We start from the raw sequence: 7248 nt of genomic DNA, 5'->3' as shown, positions 1-7248 counted from the left end.
CGGAAAGTGTGTGGTACCCACACTTGAGGGGAAGATTGTTGGGTTTATTCAAGTGTGAAGTCCCACATTGGATATGTAGGGAGGAGTGAAAGGGTTTATAAGAAGGAAAGACCCATGAAACTAATGCCTTAAGGTTTTGGTTCAAGACGTCCAACACAAAATAGGCCATAGCTAATATGCAAACTGCATATTAGTTCGTTTAGAAATAAACTGTTTTATAGTTGTTGGATGAAAAAATTGATTACCAACTACCATTTGTTCACCTTCTAGAAGTCGTGGTGGTATTATACGACTTTAATATAGAAGTCGTGATCCTATAGTATAACTTCTAGTCAAGGTAACGTTAGATTTAGGGAACACGACTTCCAAACTGAATTCATGTTGGTGAATGACGACTTCAATTAGTCTTGAGGTGTGTTAATGACTTCTAAAATGAAGTCGTGTTGGTGGTTGATGACTTCAGCATGTCGTGTTGGTTGTTAACGACTGCAACAAGTCGTTGTAGGTGAAGCCGACTTCAACATGTTCAATACGAACCACACTCCCTTCTACAACAGAAAAGTGTGGCCAATAGTTGGAGAATATATTTGCTTCTTAAGAGGATAGTGTATTGAAGTGGTGAATTTGCACCCCTAAAGTTAGTTTTCTAGTTTCTTCTTTATTTAGTAGTGTTATATTTTTAATTATTTTTGTTATGACAAATTTATTGATTAATTTTTTGTTTATTCTGTATTTGTACTTATTAAATGAAGACAAAATTAACAACACAAATGAAAACTACTATGTTGATATATGAAAACTGAATAAATATTTTGATTTCTTCTCTAAAGTTGATTATCAAGTATCACCAAATTAACTGAACAAAAAACACATGGATAAAACTTTGCAAATTCAATCAGTTTTATCATGTCAAAACTTGATAACAAATTGGTTAGACTCAAACAAGATATGCAAAGAAGCAATTGAGTATTCGTTTTGGAAAAACGATAATGAAATTCTTTAAGTTACAAATTCACAATAGTATAAAATTATTTAGCACAACTCCATAAAACATGTCATGTTGTTTACAAAAAATATATTTTAGACTTTTAAAGTTTTTGACAATATAGACATTTCTTACAAAAAAAAATCCAAGGTGTGCAACCCGAGGTGCATGGGATGGGGATCACCTGTCCCATTTGGTGTCCCCATCCAATCAGAGAATTTTATTTGATTAAAAATAAAATTTAAATAACATAAATTAATATTTTTACGCTATTCTATAATATTTCATTGGCTTGGTACATGGGGGCAGGAATTTTTGGGGACAGAAGATCCCCATCCAAGGTGCATGTAGCACCGTCACTGTTGACAAGTATTATGTTATGCATAAACTTCATTAATGACTGATCAATATTTCTTCCATTCAAATTTAAACAGTGGCAATTAATATATTTTTTCTGAGAATAAAAGCAGAGTCTAAACCCTTTAAGCATACAGCATAGGTGCAGAGACACATACAAAGAAGCATACAACAATGTTACTCTCTATTGGCCCAATCCTTAACAATGTTCTTATGCAATGAATGATATATGGAAGCATATTGATACAGAAAATTAAAGGTCTGAAAGACCACTTAACATGCAGTTCCACACACTGAAACCTTGAGGATCTACAAGTTACAAATACGTAAGATTAATAGATGCTATTGAAGTAATTATGGACCTTAACACCATTTGTAAAGGACTGATGTGAATTCCTGTATTGATGAATCTGCTCTTCTCGATAATGTGATATAGTGGACTAAAATGAAACGAAGGGAGAAACTAGAAGCAAGAAACTTAACTCTTACAAAGGAGACGTAGTGCCTCTGGAATGATACATGGTGGCAAAACTCAAACATAAGCGGCGGTCTCTGTCATCACCCCAGCCTCCCCAGCCCTTAAATCCGGCCTTATAACCAGGCTGGTTTTTATAGACGTGGACTACCCAGTCTGATTCAATGTTAGAAACCTTGTCAGGATCATCTACTCTAATGTTCATCATGCCACTGTCGATACAAGCCTTGTTCTCCCCCTGACCCTGATGCAAACCACATTTCCCGAAGTGAACTGCACTAGTCCTGGGACCTCGTAGCGTGTAAACAGGGCGACCAAATGAGGGATAAACAGTTGCCCACATTGTGATATCCCAATTATAGTCATCAAAGAAACAAAATTCTCTAGCCTTATTGTGTATTTTTCTCCAAACAGTTCGATTGAAAGAGTAACCGACATTTCCCATTCTCTCTGCAATTAAGCTTGCCCACTCTTCACCTCTTGAGTTCACATCAGAAGGTGCTAAATTTGCAGCATAACAATCAGGGCATTTTTTATGTTTAAGTGAAGTTAGAATCTGTAGATTTTGATATGCATTCGGAAATATGAAGTGGTCCTCCTCGATAAACAGAATATGGCCAGAATGCTCCCTTGTCTCTCTCAACCCGTCCCATACTGTGTTCATCATCCACCACCAATGATGCTTCAAAGACACAATCTTCGGCGAGCGGTGGTTTCCATACTGATCAGGATTCCCCTTGCAACGCTTTCCTCTTGCATCATCCTTATCCTTGCAATCACCAGGCGAGACTCCAGGAAAGCTATTAGAAAATACATGAGGCGAATAGGGAGCATATATCTGTTTAACTTGACAAAATCTGATACCATCAATAATCTTGTTCATATCCTCAAAGTACCCATCATGACTAACAATCAGCAAAGTCTCATTAATCCCTACCACATTTGAAAGGCTGTCAACAACCACTCTCAAATACTGAGGCCGGTTGTGAACATACAGAACGACCACTATCCGATCCTTAGCAAGATTCGGATACAGATCCGAGTTTCTAGGTGGCACCCTATTTAACTTTTCCAATCTAAACGACAACTCATTCTGTTTCGGAAGCTTAACCCTCTCTCTAACCTTCAAGTCATAATGATATGCAGAAGAACCATCGTCACCAATGTCTAAATTGCGAATAATCTCAATTCTTGATATCGAATTCGATCCAAAAATAAATATCAGTAGCAAAGCCCCACACAAAGTAACACACAACACATATAACAGACGGCGTAAAGCCGAATCTCTAAGCCTGTGTTTCTTGGATGCAGCCATAGAGTAATAATAATACACAAAGCATCAAACAGATTCTTAAATTGATCTATACAAAGCAAACCATAATAGAACTAAGTCAACTAACAATACAGTAACACACAAAGCATAGTATAAAAGATTCTACAGTCAATTTAGTAAGTACATAAATGATAACAAAGCATTAAAAATGGGATTTTGAGTAAGAAAAACATAAGATGTTGTAGATAAAACCCACTTGTAGTTGGAGGTAAAGATCAAAACCTTTCATTTCCCTTAGGATTGGAAGTAGAATCAGAAGGAGAATCAAAGCGTGTGGAAGAAAAGGTGCAAGGGGTTGTGGACTTGTGGGATCAAGCGTAGAGTTGAAGAGTAATATATGGTTTTTTGAATCAAACTTAAAAAATAAGAGAGAGAAAGTGGCTTCAAGCGAAAGGAAGAGAAACAAATAACATATGAAGAAATAAGGAGGGTTTTGGTTTCCACTCTACAATTCTCACTACTTTCTCTCTTCATCTCATGTATCTTCTTTGTATATGTTCCTCGCCCTTTTAGCTAAAAAAATAATCCATTTGGATCCATAATTGCTCTTTCAATTAAATATCGTTTACAAAAATAAATTGGACCGTCTTATTTAAAAACCTAATATATTTATATTTATATTTTATTTCTTATTTTCACCTTTATTATTTTGTTTCTCTTAATCTTTCACCTTTATTTTTTTATCTTAATATAATTTTAAATATGGATTAAATGAAATTATTTTACTCGAATTGTATAATTTTTACATCATTAACAATTTATTAAATAAAGCATCAAGAAATATGCAAAGCAGAAATTTTATTTTTCTTATCATATCATCAGTTACATTTATCAATGTTAGCATGAATCTCACGGTCAAATAAATAAACAAGTTAAATGTGATAATTAAAGTTGTCAGATCCTCTCACCTTGTAGAATAATATTTTGGGTTGAACTTTCAACCTCAACTTAAAAATTATAGTATTTATATAAACCCAGGTACATGAATCCAGGACTTTGAACGAGTTTAAGCTTAAATTTTGACTCACAGGTGTTAAAATGAAGGCAAAGTAGATTTATTTCCATAAAGATATATGCTATATTTAAAATTACCAAAAAAAAAGTTGGTGATAAAATTAGCATTTATTACAATAATTACACTCCACAACACAGAGTCATTTTCTACATAATTCTATTATAATTAAGGGTGAAAATAGGTTAGACCGCCTGTTAGGGATTTATTACTTGACCTATAATAGCCTAAGTCAGTCAGACTTTTTTTATGAACAGGTCAAACTCATATTTTCTAAAAAACATATTTAGCTTAACAGGTCAGGTTTTAGGCAATCTAAAAAACTTATTAAACTTAACATACCGACCTATTTAATTATATTTTATAAGAATGTTGAAATTATATTATTTTAATACAAGTAATATTATTGTATATGTAATATTAATATAAAAATGTATACAGAAATATAATTTAATTATTAGAATTAGATGAGTCTGACTAAACTAAAAATATGTCTATAAACTCATTTAAATGTAGATATAGTAGCATATTTCATGATCATATAATATAATAGGTCTTTAAACAAGTTAACAGGTCAAATCAGACTTTTGTAGACCAGGTCTAGACTTTCAAAATTTTTTTAAAGAGACTAGCATGTCAGACCCAGACTTCTATATGTTATACAGGCTAGGCCTGTTTAAGGCAAAATCTAACCTATTTTCACCCTTACTTGTAATTCACCTTATATCATTTATCTATCGCGAAAGTATAGGGTGTGTCCGGAATATGCATCCACAACAGTGATGTCAAACCTTTGGTAGTTGATTTTGTATAATATTTTGATAAATGTTTTTTTACTATCAAATATTCCATTACCTTTGAGTAGTGAATTAATTTCTTTTAAGGTATGTGATTATTGCTCTCAACAAATGTTCGCTTTAAAACATTTTATCTTTTGATATTTCTGATGATCTAATATAACATTACACCACTAAACTATCATGTTGTTGGTATTTTGACCAATGTTTGAAATTTATTCTCTTGGTTGTAATTATTGACATTTGCCAAAAAAGTGCTTATGGAAAATTTGCTTTGCTAAATAAGCAAATATCAGTAAATTATTTAAGTTTTTTGTGTTGAGTAGAAGAGCCATCTGAATAGCTGTCACACATGTTTTTTATTTGCTTCGTGAATAGAGATCTAGAAGTAGATGATTTTTCTTGGGAAGATTTACGTAACTTGTGCTGTGCAAGTTAGAGCAATTTATTACGCTTTTAGTCTAACTTATTGAGTTATTAGGAAAAATGTGTAGTGATATAAATTGTGTTAAATTATCTATAATTAAAACCGTAAGAATTTTTTATTATGTCATTGTATTATTCATGATTTAAATTTAATTATTATTGATTTCAAAATAAAAGCAATAAAAATAAATTGTGAATGATATATTGATTATGTATACATCTTTAGAATGACAGTATATAGATCTTACATTTTTTATTTTTTATCTATCTATAAAAATAGTAGTCACAAAGCATACTTTCTCTCTTTACTTTTTTATTTTTTATAAAGTTGTGGGTGGAATGCTACCTTTGGTATAATAGAAAGAGAGGATAAAAATAATGATAGGAGAAAATATATAGAGAAATAATTTATTTATCTCTTTTGGTCTAGATGAGAATATGAGTAGAGTGAGAGAAAAATGCATTGGTGGGACTTTGTTTCTCCTCTCAAAATGGAAGAGGGAGTCCAGAGAGATATTTCTCTTCACTTTTTTCTTCTTGTTATCTAAAACCAAATAACACAAAAATTTATTATATTTTTATTTATTTATTTCTCTCTTTTTAGTCTATTTCTTTGATTTAGAGGAAAAAAGGCAAGAGAGAAGATAAAGTATGAATAAAAAGAATAAAGAAAAAATATGAATGTTCAGAGTTGTTTGGTATAAGAAAAAAAAGAAAGAAAGAAAGATAAAATGATAAAACAACCACAAAATCCTTTAATCAAAGAAGTTGAAGCTGAAAAAAGATGTTTTGTTCATTTCCCCCTTTATGGAAATTGTTTTTGTTATAAACAATTTTCTGTTTTTCATTATTTCCAAAAATAGGCAAGTTTGTTTTCCTATTTTAGTTCAGTTAGTTAAGTGCAGTTTTGTCTTCCAATATAAATTTAGGGTATTGTATTAATCTATTTCATTCATTCAATAAGAAAATTACATAGAGTTATTATACAGAAACTATGCTCCAATATTCTTCTTATTTGCTCATTGAGTTTCATCTTTGGCCATGTGCTAGTTTGTTAATATTGTCAAGGTATTTTTCTTCTCTTCTCATTCATTTATGTTATGGATACCATCAATTTAAGATTTATGTTATGGATACCATCAATTTAAGATTTCTGTTATGGATACCATCAATTTAAGATGGTATCAGAGCTTTAATAGATAAAGCTCTGTTGCGCTTCTTCATTTTTTCATGGTATCCCTTTTCTTTTTACCTCCTTTACGTTTATTCTTGATCTCCTTTTCTTTGCTCGGCTGCCATGGCTATGAACCCACTAAATGACCCCTCTAGCCCTTTCTTTATGAGCCCCAATAAAAATCCAGGGATATTGTTGGTCTTTGTCCCTCTAAATGGGAAGAATTATTACACTTGCTCAAAAGCCATGTCAATGGCTTTAAAAAAAAACAAGCTTCAATTCATTGATGGAACTCTACCAAAACCATTACCTGACCAATCCAATGTTTCTAATTTGGGACAGATGCAAGACACTTGTCTTGTCATGGATAAACCAAACTTAGATCCATTCATTGCTCCATCTGTTCTTTGGCTAGAAATGACTTATGAGGTATGGAATGACCTCAAAGAAATATATTACCAAGGGGATGTCTTTCGAATATGTGAATGGCAAGAAGGTTTATATAGCATGAGATAAGGAAACTTTTCTATTGATACCTACCACACCCAATTAAAGAATATGTGGCAAGAATTGGACAATTTTAGACCTATATCATCTTGCTTATGTGATGTCAAATGCCACTGCCACTTGATTCATGTTATCAAGTCCCATAGGGAGAATGATTACGTCATTACATTTTTGAAGGGGCT

General features: G+C 32.2%; 1 pseudogene; it reads right to left on the bottom strand.

Annotated features, from left to right (window-relative positions):
- LOC109352454 lies at positions 1476-3648 on the bottom strand (annotated as a pseudogene).

The sequence above is a fragment of the Lupinus angustifolius genome, chromosome LG07, assembly GCF_001865875.1.
Source record: "Lupinus angustifolius cultivar Tanjil chromosome LG07, LupAngTanjil_v1.0, whole genome shotgun sequence".
NCBI classification, from domain to species: domain Eukaryota; kingdom Viridiplantae; phylum Streptophyta; class Magnoliopsida; order Fabales; family Fabaceae; genus Lupinus; species Lupinus angustifolius.
Note: the sequence above shows the minus strand (reverse complement) of the source record. Positions and strands in the feature narration are given on the sequence as shown.